The sequence below is a fragment of the Ascaphus truei genome, chromosome 8, assembly GCF_040206685.1.
Source record: "Ascaphus truei isolate aAscTru1 chromosome 8, aAscTru1.hap1, whole genome shotgun sequence".
Lineage (NCBI taxonomy): Eukaryota > Metazoa > Chordata > Amphibia > Anura > Ascaphidae > Ascaphus > Ascaphus truei.
In genome coordinates, this window is record NC_134490.1 from 36,451,670 (window position 1) to 36,468,148 (window position 16,479).

Here is a 16,479-nt window from a genome sequence, read left to right on the forward strand (position 1 = left end):
ATTAACTGCTTCAAAGGCAACTGTTTCTTCTGCATATTGGGCGGCTGGTGGAAAAGAAAGCTGAATGGAAATAACTGGCCGTGTTTGTAAGGAAATCGTATAAAGGTTTTAAATAGCAATCCATGCTGCTGAACTCAGAAAGAAATATATCTGTATACAAAAGTCCAAAGTAACCGGCTACATCAGCTGAAAGTTCCTGTGGGGGTGGTGTGCGCTATAAACCAGCACACAGTAGGTTTATGTTGAACAGTGTAAGAAAGGCATGGAATGTGGGTATTTTTTTAACCCCATGTTTGAAATAAGATGTTTTCCAAGATGTTATATGACAGGGTGGCAGTGCGTTAAATGTTTTTCGCATGAGCTCCCAGTTATGTCAGGCAGGCTTACAGGTTTTTTTGATCCCCCAAAATTAATTTTTTTTTTTACTTTGTCTTGATTTAGCATTTTTTATTTATTTAACTAACATGCTTTGAGTATATGAGCAATATATAGGTAAGTATACATTCAATTATTTATAGAGAGTGAGTTATAAGCATGCAGCATGTGTTTAAATATATATGTACAGTATATTTATTTTTATATATATATATTTGCTGGTGTTTTTTCATCATTGCCTAGAATTATTTATTTATATTATTCAAACTCATTCTCAGTGATAAGTTAAAGATTAATGTGAGACAGGGTTGCATCTGTGCTTTTAACAAAAGAAACCCTTGACACAGGAACTTTGGCTGTGTGATCTTTAAAGCCAAGGCTGCCCCCCCCAAAATGTTCACAGTCAAAGTGACTCACCCCTACGCACATTGTGTGGCACAGAGGTGAAGGCATGAGGAGGCAAGCTGCACACCAGAGCTTTTCACGTGACTTGTGGCAAGGGATTATAGGGGTGGGCAATTGCAGACCCAGGAGGTGATTGACTGCTGCACATCAGTTAGAGAAAATAGGAGTCATGATCTTGCTGGAGCCTTGAGGAAAGTGCAGTCGTGGTGCCACACTTTTGTGGCCAGACAGTACTGGGAAGTGGGCACACAATTTGGTTTGCATCTTACATGCAACTTTGCATCTCATTGGAAATGGCAGGCCATTATCTCGTGCCCTGGGGTGGTCCCAACAGGCTGTGGTGTGTATGTATTGAGAAAGTGGTCAGCCCTGACATATTTGCATTTAAGAATGAGCATTTTTTTTCTGTTTGAAACACAACATATTTATTAAGAGTATTTATTCTCTTGTAAAATTTGGCGCATGCTGCGCAAGAAAAAATGTGCCACCATTAATGTTACAGAGAAAAACAACGTCAAGAAAAGTAACGCAAGCCACACATTTCTTAATGTTTAGACCTGCAACATGCTAATATTGTTGATCACCCCATTCTCCTTAACACTCTCCACTCCAATGGCCTACATGAGACACAGCATTCTCCTGGTTCACATCCTACATATCCAGCTGCTTCTTCATTGTTTCCGTCTCTTTACTCACTCTCTCTGTTAGGGTCCCACAAGCTGATGACACCCCAATTTACCTCTCCTCCCCTGACCTCTCTCCCCCTTTCCTGTCCCATGTCACCAACTATCTCTCTGCAATCTCCTCCTGGATGTCTCACCGTTACCTAAAGCTTAACATGTCCAAAACAGAACTAATACCCTTTCCCTACATCAACACCTCAAGCCTACTGTCTAACGGTCATCTTTGACTCTGATCTCCCATCATTCCTCGCATTCAGTCCCTCACAAAGTCTTGCCCTCTCCACCTCCGAAATAACGCCAGGATACGCCCTCTCACTCATGATGCTACTCCAATCTTAATTCACTCACAAATTGTCTCCCATCTTCGCTACTGCAACCTTCTCCTAGTTGGCATTCCCTTTGACCACCTGCTCCAACTCCAATCCATCAAAAAAGGCTGCTGCCAGGCTCGTCTATCTCACCGCTCCACTTCTGCACTGTTGGACATGTGGCTAACTGCTGGTATTGACATTCCTTTGGGTGACCTAGTCCCTGACTGGTACTCTGTGTCGCATGTTCATAGGGAGGGTAAAGTACAACCTGGCTCTCTTGGCAGTGCGCTGCTAAAATCTTTTTTGCCTCTTCAGAGAATGCCTTCTCGCAGATCCATAAGTGTGCCATGGTATTCTCACTACCTACGGGACCTGTGGCAGGCTCTCTGAAGGAAAGAGTAACGGTGGTTGAGGACTCGCCAGGACGCTGACCGAACAGCCTTGAAGGTATGGTCTCAGAGATGTGGGGAGTGCAAAAAAAAAGAAAACAAGAAAAAAATATACACAGTACAATATTGTTGTGGAGAGAATTTCAAAAAGTCTCCCAAAAATGCGCACTTACAGAGTGATAGTTTAAATCAGGCACCAAACACAATGTCAGCCCCAGTATGCTCTTCTCTGGCTCAGCATAGATACCCTCACGTAGTGTGTGTCGGATATGGTGAGATGCAGTTTCCCCAAAAAGAAAGAGAATAACAGGATGGTGCAGATCATAATAACAATATATTGAAATCAGGTAAGTTTCTCACGAATGTGCACTCACATTTTAAAAGTTCTTTTAAGCATTGATAGAAAACCACGGAGGTCCGTGATCATTGCACGGGAGACAGATCTCACACACACTCGATCGCGCCGAGGAGCAGATGCTTCGCCAGCTCTCATGAACGCCTGGGTATCCTTGCGTCTCATCCAGTGACCTGCGTAATGACGTCTCCTCCAATTGGTGATACTCAACATGAGTCAACCTGAGTGTCACCAATCGGAGGAGAGAGACGTCTTTGAGCATATAACTCCCATCTTACGCAGTCTGCCTTGGCTTCCAGCGATCTTCTGTGTTCTGTTCAAGTTGGCCATAATGGCCATTAAAACCTTGCACGGCTAAGGGCTTATCTATCTGCTATCTCTTTTGAAGCTAGGGATACTGGCTATGATGTCAGGTGCTCAGGTGGTGTCCGTCTCTGTGCCAAGGGTGCTGCACCCTACGCTGGGTGGGCAGGCCTTCTCGTGTGCAGCTTCAGAGGTCTGGAACTCACTACCAGCAGAGCTCAGGTGTTTACCACTGTTTCAGGCACGGTGTAAGACTTACCTCTTCCTTCTGGCATTTACGACCTAACAAAATAATTGTATTTCATTTTAATGTATTCTTTAACTGTAAAGTATTGTGATGCCCACTTATGTGGAGGTGTGATTTTACTCAAAAAATATATGATGATGATGCTTCACTGTGCAAATCCCTGCACTGGCTTACCATATTCTAGAATCAAATTTAAAAAACCTAGTTCTAACTTACAAAGCTCTCAACGACACTGCCCCACCTTAACTGTCTCAGCCCTAATTCTCAAATATATACCTAACCAACCCGTATGTTCTGCCCACGACATCTGCCTTTCCGCCTGCCTTATTACCTCCTCTCACTTCCGCCTACAAGACTTCTCGCATGTTGCCCCCTCTACCTGGAATTCCCTACTACGTACCACCAGATTCTCCCCCAGCTTTCAGACATTTAAAAACTCTCTGAAATTTCAACCCTTCAAGGAAGAGACATACTGTACCTCTATCATCCAACTTCTCCCACACACCCCTTCAACCCCATTAGGATCAGCTGTGCGGCTGCACTAATCTCCATGCTATGCAAAATCCCCTAGAAGAAAAAAATGTGTGATGCTCTCAAGACAATTATGTAGTTTGAAAATTGTTATAATGAAATGGAAGACAACCTGTTGATATATATGTCCTATTGGATCAGGTAAACAGCTATCCCACAAGGCAATGAGGTAAGGATAGTTACCGGTTGATGATCCCTGGAAATGTGATTGAGGCAAAGCTGGAACGGACTCACTTGGGAAAGCAGATTCCACGATGAAAAGAAAGTCCTTGTAGATGTCCAGCACCTCCAGGTTGAATGTGCCTCCGTTGTGGAAATCTTCACAGACAGGGAGAGGGAAAAAAACGGAGCACTATCTCCAATGCTGTAAAAAACAGCCAATAAACCACAGGGTATGCGTTCCCAAAATAAAGCTATTTAATGGCTCAAGAATCAGTTACAAAACACACCAACGCGTTTCAGACCTTAGTGGTCCTTTATCAAGGTGATTCACCTTGATAAAGGACCACTAAGGTCTGAAACGCGTTGGTGTGTTTTGTAACTGATTCTTGAGCCATTAAATAGCTTTATTTTGGGAACGCATACCCTGTGGTTTATTGGCTGTTTTTTACAGCATTGGAGATAGTGCTCCGTTTTTTTCCCTCTCCCTGTCTATGCAAAATCCCCACCCTCAAACCTTAATGGGATCAGCTGTTGGGCTGGACCATACTCCATCCTGAGACATACTCCTTCCCACAATGAGCAGCCACTTTACCTTTTTGTTTCAACACTGTCCCTCATTCGCCAAAATGCAGCAACTAAGATTAACACATACACCCAGTCAGTTACATGTATACTTCAGTGCGAGTTGCGAAAAAAACCTAAAAACTTTGCACTTACATTTCAGCGTTGATTCATAGAGCCGAAGGTTTTCAACGTTTCTCTAGTTAATACATAATTAACCAATGATCCTAGCTCTAATTATCAGTAAAGCAACTCGCTTAGGTATGTATTTCCCAAAAAAACTCCCTTTTATATTGAATCAGTCCAATTTATTATACCTAACTGTTCTGTCCCCCGTATGTGTTTTTATTTCTTCTAAAGCAACTCTTTCTCTATCTCCTCAGATAATGGTATATTCCTAGATCCCTAGCACTTGGTATAGCCCTGCCTTATTTCCTGGTGTGAGGCTGTTGCATCAGTCATTTTCAGCCTGCAGCCATTCCTAGTGGTCAACCCCAAACTGCTCACCCTGTGATAGCATTGTTTTTTCACCTTCGCCTAAGTTATGCATCCCCAAAGTTCCTATTCATTTCTGTTTATGTTCCTAATAAAGTTTATCAGAAATCCAAGAAGGACTCTATTTGCATGAAGAAGGAGACAAATGCACCTGTCTGTCAAATCTCACTGAGCTCCAGGGAGCTTAGGACAAAACACTCACCCGTAGGTTAAAAATGTTCCAACACTTTTTGGGGCTTTAAAATGTGGAGTAAGGCTACCCTTTATCATAAACATATACATATAACAATCTATTGGGTAGATCCTCAGAGCTCTGATAATTTTGACCTAATAACATTACATTCCCGAAATACGGAACTAACGTCATTTTTATTCTTAATGGGGGTTGTCAAAGCTAATAAGATTAAAAAATAACGTCCGTTCTTCAAATTAGTAGCGCTATTAACTGTGATTTTCATGTCTCAGAGATACGTTCTCCTATAGACTGCACACGCATTGGTCAAACTTTAAAGTGCGTTATTAAGGCAGCGCTATTAACAGAGCTTTTCATGTGCGTTACCTAAAGCTAATGCAAATCTTGTTATAATATTGAGAAATGTATCATTTTACAAATTAACTTTTTCACTTAATTATACGGTATATAATGTAATATTGACTGTATAAAGTATGGGTGTACAATAATGTATATCCATACATACCTCAACAATATACAGTAAATGAATATTTCATTTTTATTAATGTACAATTAAAATGAAGGACGGACACCCTTCATTTATTTTAATTGTAAATTAATAAAAATGAAATATAAATTTATATTGTTGAGGTATGTATGGATATACATTAATATACACCCATACTTTATAGTCATTATTACATTATATACCATGTTAGTTCACACACACATATCACTTTAATCACTAAAAACCATAATATAGTGCATGGTGTTTAATAGTTTATGGTGATCCATAATATATATCTTTGTATGATGTAACTTTGTGTAATGTGTAACGGATCGGGGGACTCGCGCCTCTCAGCGTGTCCCCGTCACCTCAGGCCCCACTGCGCACGCTCCCGATCGCTTGTGACGGATCGATGGACACGCGCCCCTCGGCGTGTCTCCGTCACACCAGCCCCTACTGCACCTAGCTCCACCGCTCCTCCTTCCCCTCTGCCTCACCTCTTCCATGCCGAGTCCTTCCTCCACGACGCACACCGCACGCCCACGCACACGGTCTGGGTGCGCGCATAACAGCCTTACAGAAGGCGCGCGCACCCGATCAAGTTATCAGCCATCTCCATCTCCCCCGTCGACTGCAGGCGATTGCTCTGGATTACATCCCTGTCTCCTCCCCTGCTCACACGGACCTATCCCTGCAAATACCCAGACAAACCTCTGCTCCACCCCTCTCCCCTATTGGCCCTCCTTCCCATATAACCCCACACTGTCCTCTCAGTCCTTGCTCTGCATAGCTTTCCTGTAGCTCCTGTGTGTGCAGTGTCTATGCCTAGCTCCCTTGTCTGTTTCAGCTCTGGTTCCTGTTCCTGCCCCTGTTTGGATTCCTTTGGTTTGGTCTTTGCTCTGTTGGACTACGTGTACCTCGCTACCCTTGGACTCTGCTTTGGACTTGACTACGCTGCCTTCTCCTGCCCCTGAACCCTGGCTCTTGGACATCACTACGCTGCTCTCTCCTGACCCTGAACTCTGGCTCTTGGACATTAACCCTCCGACCTCTGTCACCCAGGACTCAGCAAGTATAACGTTAACCCTTTCTCACCAGGCTCGGCAACGCAACTTACCACACTCCGGGCACGCCCTCACTGCTGTGGGTGCGTGTTATACCCTTACCCACCTCAGTACTGGGGACTGGCCAGGTCTGCGGGCATACAGGCGTTACATAATGAAAGAGTTAAGCCCTACTTATATAGCCATGGCTGGTCCAGCTATCTTTCTGCCTTCCTCTCACGTAAGTTCTGATAGCTACAGGCAGTGACAGGCTATCCTGTGGGGTTTCTCCCCCCCCTCATGCAGCCTCCCTGAGTGGCAGGAGAGGTGGTGACACTGGGTATGTGTTGCAGCCTGTCATGCTGCAGACCCTGTGCCCTCCCCTTTTGCATTAGGAAGGAGGCATTCCAAATTATAGAGGAGTTCAGTTCTCCTCCACCCCTCCTGGGGAGAGGAGATCAGAGTTGTGCCTTCCCACATGGGGAAAAGAGAGGGGCTCAAGCACAAGGCCTCAAACATTAACTGCGCCTGAAATCCATTCTCCACTATATGCAACACTGATATATCTGCAGTGGCTGCTATAAATACAATAAAGACCACCTTTTATATTCTTCTGGCTAAGTCGCAGTCTATTGGACAGAAGAATAGGAGAAAAGAACTGTCATGGTAGGGACTGCCTGTAGCTCTGCTGTAGCCTACTGTGTCTGGAGGCGCTGTCACCGAATGAAGCGAACCTAATGATCACCGAAAGCCTGTCTTGTTCCCCACAACATCGTGGAAGCTCATCTCTCCTGGACCCTCACAGGTAACCAGCACCACACATACCTGTAGTTTAAGGAAAATCTCCCGGGTGGGGGGGGGGGAGGCAGTGCTACACTTATTACATTGCGTTTAGGCTATTCCAAGAAATAACTAAACGATAATCAGGATGTACGGGCAGCTTTTGGAAGATGCTAAATATCGCCGCATTATTCCCATGCGCTAACATGGACTGAGGTCTGAGGATCTCCATTGTTAGGTAAACTGCTCATTACAATATGATTTGCACAATATGATTTGTGTGTTAAAATTTATGGTTCCCCTCACATCCCTCCCTAACCTTTTTCATGATCTATCAGAATTCGGCTCCCTTTCAGGTTATAAAATTAATCATTCCAAATCCATTACCCTTAGCTTAAATCTCCCTAAAGAATTAGTAAAATTACTCCAACTAAATTTCGACTTTAAATGGAATCCGAACCATATTAAATAGGGGTCCAATTAACAAAAGATTACTCAACTTTATACAACGCACATTTTAAACCCTTTTTCGACCACATAGCTAAGGATTTAACCACTTGGAATCCATATATAATATCCTGGTTTGGGAGAATAACCACCATTAAAATGAATATTCTACCTAGACTCCTCTATCTCTTCCAAACTCTCCCGGTTAAAATCTGTCAAATACCTAAATAATACACAGAAGAAAATGTTGAAGTTTGTCTGACAACATAGGCGACCCAGAGTTCGTAAAGATATTCTTTACAAGTCCAAATCAGAAGGAGGCTTAGCTCTCCCGAACTTACAAAACTACTATAGATCCGCACAACTAGGGCAACTTATTAGCTGGCATTCAAACCCAACTGAAAGGAGGTGGGTCGAGATAGAGGACTTGATTTGTTCCCCATGTAAAATAAAAAATCTTCTCTGGCTTAATAAAAAGTCTAGACCACCTAAGATTTAAAAGAACCCGGTGATATCCTTTGACTGTAATATCTGGGATTCCCTCAAAACCAAGTTCCAACTAACCGATACCCCTTCCCTTATGCAACCCCTATTCTCGGACCCCTCCCTTCCTTTTTACACGGGAAACCCGCACTCCCATACCTGGGTTCAAAAAGGACTCACAAGAGTTAAGGTTATCCTCACCCAAGGGAAAGTCCCCCCCATTCGCTTCGTTACAAACAAACCATGATATCCTCTCCTCCGAATTCTTCAGATTGCTCCAGGTTAGGCGTTATATCCAATCAGTCTACAAACCAAGTCAACCACATGCTTTAACTTTGTATGAGGACTGGTGTCTACACCAGCCCCACACAAAGGGCATTATCTCCAGAATATATCACAGTTTATCCTCTATCAAGAGCAACCAAACCCCGATAACTATATGGTATCCTCGGAAAAGGATCTTAACGTCTGTATGGACCTCGATATCTGGAAAGACATCTGGGAAGCTGCTTCCAAAAATTCATCATGCGCTGTAATTAAGGAGAATATTTACAAGTTAATATTCAGATGGTATATGACTCCTGCCAGGTTGCACTCTTTTCTCCCAGGCGTTTCCCCTCTGTGCTGGTGTGGTTGTGGTGAAGTGGGGAATATACTGCACATATTCTGGTCATGTCCCAAAATCCAACAAACATGGACGGAAGTGTTCACCTTAATACACAAGATACTAGAAATCTCTGTCCCACACGACCCAGTATATATATATTGCTAGGAAAACCAATGGCTAATATCTCAAAATAAAAAAAAAGCTAGAGTAATATCCCAAATTTTAAACGCTACATGGTGTACAATTGCCAAAAATTGGAAACAACCGGCCCCCCATCCTTAAATCAAATAAACAACAACATTTGGCATATAGTCTATATGGAAAAACTCTCGGCCTATCTAAACAGCTCTACCTCGCAATTCTCTGAGATTTGGGCTCGTTGGTTCCGCCATGCAGGTATATCCCCATATATAGACTAGAATACTTTGAACAGAGTGATACATGGTGATACATGTGGTATTTAAATTGTTGTGTACAGTGCTATATTGGTACAAATGCTACCCCCTCCCCGACCTCCCTCTTCTCTATTGTTCCACAACCAGTTTATTTGTATTACTGTATCCCCCCTTTTTTCTGTGTTGTATGTTTTGTTTACCTTATTTTGTCTGTACAAAAATGCTCAATAAAATTTTTTTTTTTTTTAAGGAAAATGGCTGAACATCGTAGCACAAAGCACCTTTGGGGCTATGCTTTTCGGATTTCGATGCGTTAAAAATATATAAAATCACGTTAAAAATGTGAAATCCTAACTTCCTTATTCAATTGAATGTCTGATAAGGCGCTAAACACTAAACAGATTTAGCACTTTTTTATTGTACATTCGTGATAATGAAGTGGGGATTTATATGCCACGTTTGAGTAAGATTTAAAAGGCAATCCAAGCGGCACTTAAAAAAAAATGTTTTCATATATTGAGCCTTTGATTACCTTTATTGAAAACTAATTACCTAAACTGCCGATCGTTCGTTCTCTCGTAATCGATCAGCAGAGATCCTGCTTCCCAGTGTTCACTAAATGGCTGACTTTCAGTTTCAATCAATCCATCCGAAAAACAGGGATTTTTTTGTCGAAATCAAAGGATGCTCAGTATATTAAAACTCATTAAAAATGGCATTGAGTTTAATAATAAAAAAAATGCTGTACGTACTGTATTATCTAATACTACAGAACTGATTTATTTAAAAAAACACACACATGTAGGATATTGCATGGATTGCTCCTTTAAAGGAAGTTTATGTTATCTAATAACTAAAAGCATTTAGGTCCCTTCTCAATATGCTGCAAACCCGCTTCCTAATGCTGTAGAATAGATCAACTCCAATCAAACGAATGGAACGTAGAACTCGGGTGCTGGGTAAGCACACTGCATAAGGTTGGGTGTATAAATGGTACTCGTTTAACCGTGGTTTGGGCTGGAAACTTGACCTTTCACAGAACAATTTAAACTGGTACCTGTCCTGTATAATGGTCTGCAGCTAGTTACAATGTAACAGGTATTGTACAAAAGCGAATGTTACATTATAATATGAACTGTAAAGCAGATGTGTCACCGGGCGACATATTTGCTGCTATGCACAATTTCATTGGTCTCCAGTGCTTGAGAGAATCATAAACAAGCCAATTATTTCCAACAGAGGGGGTTAAACGTTATTCACCTCACACAGTTATCTCTGCAAAGCTGGTGGGTCTCACTCTGTTCTAGAAAGTTATCAGCTGCCTGTAAATAAGTGAGCTGCAGACAGGGGGCCAGAACTCAAATGACTTTTATGCTAAATTGTGTTGGATGCTCTCAGGTAGATATCTGTAAAAAGAGAGCCCACGGTGCTGCTGCAGGCAGTGAGCAGCTCATTCCATCTCTGTTCCGGAGAGTAAAGCACAGGAAATCCAGATCAAATGACCTTCAGAGAGGTTTTTTTGTTTTTTTATTAACACTGCTCGATTTTCTCTCATTTTAACTCTTTCTAGGCCTTACACATCTGCATCCTCTTACAAAATATTGTGCGAGCAGACTCTAGCGAAACTTGATCAAAGGTAAAGAGATTGAAAAGAAAGATTTCAGAAGCAAGCTTTTTAAGTTCACTTATATGTGATTACTACAGTGCAGACATTAGATGAAATGCATATTTACAATATATAAATGTATTCAGCTATATGTAACTTGGATCCAATCTCTATAAATCCCAGTATCTCAAGGACCAACAAGTACTGTAGATTCTAAGCTCCTCTGGGCAGGATTTTTTTTGTACCAATAAATTATATCTCCATAGCCACATATGTTCTCAACACGATATAACATTATATTGAATCTTATCACTGATGTATATCAAACATACCAATAACAAGATAGAGTTTTTTGCGACCAATTCAAGGAGTGTTTGAAAGCCGTAATATTTATGCTTTATGTTTCTAGATTTAACTTTCCACATTTGGTCAGACAATAGGATAAAATGCACATATTTAGTTAATGCACAGTAAAAAAAAAAAAAAAAGGCAAGAAAATGAAAACGTCCTTGTGTGTTTTTATTACATGTTGAAATCATTGGAGGTGGGAGCAGAGAGCCAGTCTCCTCACTCTGTAACTGTACCATGATCTTATAATAGTGTCAGTGACATTGTACAGGCAGCATGTCTGCCTGTCATCAGAGCTTCCTGCATGAGACAGTGCCATAACTGCATACATTACAGGTCTTCATCTCTAAACTTTAAAACCACCCTTGGGTCACTAGTTACATGTTACATTAGTTTGCATAACGGGAATGCCAGATGTTTTCATTTATAAGAAATTGCTTCAGGGAGAACTGTCCCTGTACCCCTGGACCGTCAATGCCTCCTTGGTTCACAACAGGAAACACCGTTTCTAAATAAAAGTAACTACCTGTTCCCTCTGTCCAGTTTTGGGGGAGGGGTAGAGGCTGGGGGGGCCAGTGTTTACTTAGCTCAGAAGAGCAACCAGCTGATCTTGCACGATTAGTTGCTCATCAATATTTTTTTGACACAGTGTTGAAGAACTTGTTTGCATTTCTGTGATTTCCAGTGTTTTCCACTTTCACTAAGTGGGTGTGTACACGTCCTAATTCCATATGCAGCACATTTTAGGACTCTCGTCAGTGAAGCAGTTAAGTACCTTAAATCAGCCCTCCTGGGCACTCTTTATCTTTTGTTTTTTTATATAGGTTTGAAGTAGGGGGTTCTCAGGAGCTGAACCGCATTCATTTCAGCTCTGGGGACCCCCTGCTTCCCGAGATTCCTTCCTTCATAGTGGGTGCAGATATCGCTCTGCTGTTTAAATGCCCTGCGTCACGGGAGCCAATAGGAAGCCGCAAGGAATGATGTCACGACTTCCTATTGGTCCACAGGACGTGGGACATTTGAATCTTCCATTATGTTATCCCCAACTAACGCATCCAGAGCTGCTACTGGAACACCCCTTCCGAGGTAAGTATTTCAGGAAGCAGGGGGACCCCGGGCTGAAATCAACGCAGTGCAGCTACGGAGACCTCCTCCTTCAAACCTATTTTAAAAAAATAGGTGTCCCCAGGAGAGCTGCTTTAAGGCTTTAGAGCAAAGTTCTATGTACTGTCTTCATGGTGATCATGTTTTTTACATGGAATTTTTCTCTTGGTCTTTCTTTCCTTTTGCCTTGCTTTTTCTGCACTTAGTTTGGGTAGTTAACTTCAGAGGTCATGAAATTCAGTGTTACTGAAAGAAAGATCAAGTGATCCTTAGGGCAAACAGAATTATTTATTGCTGTGGAATCAGCTTTGCCGAGTGATAGCTTCCAGCTGCTATATACTCCTTGGCACCGTGTCATCAAACTTTAAACATACGGACTAATTTAGCAACACAAACTGAACGTGCAGTAAATGGAAATCACTCGGTATGTAACTATTCTCTATTGTTTTAACATTTGTGGCATCCTTTCAAAATCTTTCATATTTTTATAAATCTTGGCCCTAAAGATTAAGTGAAAAAAAGCACAATAACACATCATAGCATATACAATACTGCTTTTGTTATAGGCCAGTTAGCAGCTCATAACTAACTAAGGAGAGAATATTGCAGCGGTTCCATGGTCGTAGTCATCACAATTAGTTATCCCGGTTTAGCTGGGACAGTCCTGGATTGACAATAAACGTCCTGGTGTCCCGACAATGTTCTCCAAATCATTCCAATGTCCCAGTTTTTCGCGTTTTGCTGTTTGGACGCACTTAAAACCGTAAAACTAGACACTGCATATCAAAGAGTAAACATTTTAAATATATTGGGAAACTAATTACCGGCAGCGATACGTAATACAGTAATGCACTACAGTGTGTGTTGCGAGCCTCGTAAGATTGTGAGAACCCTGTTTTCCGAGGTTGGTAGGTGGGGGAAGGAGTGAACAATGGAGATAAGATTAGATCATTTACTGAAACGATTTAGTAATATACTGTAAACCAGACCGTCATTTTGCTACAGTCGAGTTTGTGTTATGTTAGGAAACTGAAATAAATCAATAATACAGCATAAATAGGGACGCTATTAGACAAATACCATTCTAATATTTATTTTTAAGTGGTCATTTGTTTTATAGATACTTTTATCATGTGCACCGGTTTCTGCTTTTTAAAATCTGGTCACCCTAGCATTTGTTCTATGGCATCATTGGAAGCAATATTTCTGCCAAGCACAATGAAGTATGTGATCAGGGTGAAAAAAAAGCAAAGTCAGTGCAATTTTAATAACCTAATAAGTGGAACTGCACCATTAATGCATGAACCTATTGCATGCACGAATGTGCTTGTTTAGTAAGGCCTCTTGCATTCAAATGGTTTCAATTTGTATGCACTATCTGTTTCTATGGAGACTGTTGTTGCTCATTACAAGGAAATGAGGGACGAAGGCAGCTTTTTTTAAAATCAAGTGGACATTAAATGAGAGACAGGAAAATATTAAAGGCTATGGCCTCTGAGGTCTTCTCTGCAAATGTTTCCCTTCAGGATCCCGCTGGGAATGCAAACAGAAAGAGCTGCACATAGCCAGCCAATCACTGCAGTGCAGGGACCAGCCGTAGCAGGGCGACAGTGATGGAGGGAACTTGTACTGAAGTTGTTCGACAATGATGTACCCCGAGTAACTGTATTACCGCCAGAGTTTCATTCATGTGCTGTTATTTTCCCTTTTCTGCTGGCTTCCCTTCCCCAAATCAATAAGAAACAAGCCCCTGTAGTTGGTCATTTATTTCTTTCTTTTTGCAGAGCTTTGAGTTAAATGAGGAGTAATTCAGGAATGGAGTAAATAGATTGCATAATAAGCCTTGAATCTGAAACACAATTTGTAATATTGTTTTCATAACATTCTGTGTAGGAGTTTAAGCACTTGGTTTTGACACAGATTCTTTCACAAAGGGAAAAAAACATTGGTAACTATAATTTGTGTGGTTTAGCTTACACCACAGCTCAGTAGGTTCATGTTTGAGGGTGTGTTTATTGGAATTGTGAAGATTAGCAAACAGTTTTTTAAACCACATGTGCTCTGGCTTGAACTTTTTAACCGGACTGGAGGAATATGATTTATTCAGTAGCGAACACATAACTGGCACCTCCCTCGGTTGATGGAAACACTTTGGTTGGAACAGTTAGCTCAATTATCCCCTGGAAAATAAGCATATTTAGCCTTCCAGGCACACCAGCTAACTGTAAAGGTTAATGCAAGTGATCAATAATTATTATTTTATTTCTTTAAGCTGTTTTCTCCCAACAGAACTTAAAGCGTTTTACAATATAGTGTAGCCATGCCACCTGTGGCTACTAACCTACCTTACTCCTGGCAGTAAGCCCTGGTAGGATCAGGCTGCCAGTAGTTAACATGGGGTTTTCCCCCTCTTTGGAGCTGCACTTGAGTGACAGTGGGAGGCGGTGACATCAGGCCTGAGCATGTCCAATCATGGGACAGACCTGATGCCCACCTCCTGGCTGTACTTAAGGGTGGTGCCGCCCCAAATTTAGTGAGTGCCTCTCCCCACTGAGAGAGGCAGGTTGCACACAGGGAGCCTGAGATTGGGCCCTTCCCTGTTCCTCTTCCCCTTGGTGGAGAGTGAGTGTAGACCTATACCCTGACTCCTGATAGGGGAGTTGGGAAGAGCTAGGACAGCTGCAGGGGCCCTGACCTGTAGTGATTGTCCAGAGACTATCATCCAGTGGATAGCTGGTCCTGAGAAGTTGTGATTGGGCAGACCACTGCAGTGTTGTGGTATAATCAATAAAGACCGTTCCTGTTTGCATATACCTCCTGCCTGGGTGTGATCTTACTGGGAGGAGAAGGAGTGTTTCTACTGTAGGATATCGCCTCCATTCATCTTGGAGCCTGTGGCAGATGGAGGAGCTGCACTGCTAGAGAACCATGTGGGTAATGTACCCCAGAAACCTGATCCTGTGTCCCCACTACAATCGACGAACAGCTCAGCCCTCCTGTTACCAGCAAATATCATGCACCACCACATATGTAGTAATGGCCAGATCTCCCAGAGGGTGGGGGAAACACCGTTACATAAACAGCACTGTACATCGAATTTTGCAGGCACGGTCCCTGCCCTGACTATCTATGTTTTTGGATGTCTGAGGCACAGGGAGATAAAGTGACTTGCCCAAGGTCACAAGGAGCTGACACCAGGTTTTCAACAAGGCTCCCCTGTTTCAAAGTCAGCATTGCTGTTTCAGAGTAAATGCCTTTGCTCACAGCCACTCCTTCAGCCCAATATTGTATTTGATTCCTTGATGAAACCTAAAAACATCACCCTGACAAGATGGGAAGTTCTGATCGCATATACTGTATAGTTTCCCCTACTAGTTCTTTAGTTTTAAAAGGAAAACTCAAATAGAAACATAAAGTTAAAGCAGCAATCCCCTCCCCCTAATTGTTATACAGTGGCGAGAAAAAGTTTGTGAACCCTTAAGATTTTCACATATTTCAAACCTAAAATTTTATTAGATGTGATTGTAAGTCCTAAGAATAGATAAAGATAACCTGATCAAACAAATGACAGAAAAACAAGAAACTTTTTCAACATTTATTGATCCACAAATGATTCAAAATTCAACATCCATGTGTGAAAAAGTACAGTACAGTATGTGAACCTTTAGATTCAGTACCTGGTGGCACCTCCTTGAGCAGTAATGACTTCAACTAAGCGTTTCCTGCAACTGCTGGTCAGTCTCTCACATCGGTTTTTAGGCATTTGTGTCCATTCCTCCTTACAGAATTGCTTCAACTCAGTGACATTTGAGGGGTTCCTTGAATGGGCAGCTCCTTTCAGGTCCTGCTATAACATTTTGATGGGGTTTAGGTCCGGACTTACACTAGACCATTCTAAAACGCAGAACTTCTAATGCAGCCATTCGTTTGTAGATCTGCTTGTATGTTTAGGATAATTGTCTTGCTGCATGTCACACTTAGGACTTTCAGCTTTAGCTCATGGACGGATGTAGAATCTTCTGATATAATGCAGAACTCATGGTTGTGTCAATGATGGCAAGCTATCCAGATCCCGAGGCACCAAAGCAGTCCCAAACCATCCCACTCCTACCACCATGCTTGACGGTTGGGATCAGGTTCTTCTGTTCGAACACAGTGTTTGATTTTCA

At 42.1% G+C, this 16,479-nt stretch overlaps 1 long non-coding RNA gene across 3 annotated transcripts in view; it reads left to right on the forward strand.

The window, feature by feature from the left end:
* Nucleotides 1-16,479, forward strand: part of LOC142501479 (uncharacterized) — a 149,895-nt gene that overhangs the window by 67,690 nt on the left and 65,726 nt on the right. Inside the window, exons 5-7 of one of the 3 annotated variants that reach the window (XR_012803501.1) lie at nucleotides 2,090-2,221; nucleotides 10,823-10,888; nucleotides 13,837-14,722. The exons of the other annotated variants lie outside the window; for them this stretch is intronic. This is a non-coding gene — a long non-coding RNA (uncharacterized LOC142501479). Of the gene's footprint in view, nucleotides 1-2,089; nucleotides 2,222-10,822; nucleotides 10,889-13,836; nucleotides 14,723-16,479 lie in introns of those variants that run through there. 3 annotated transcript variants of the gene reach the window in all.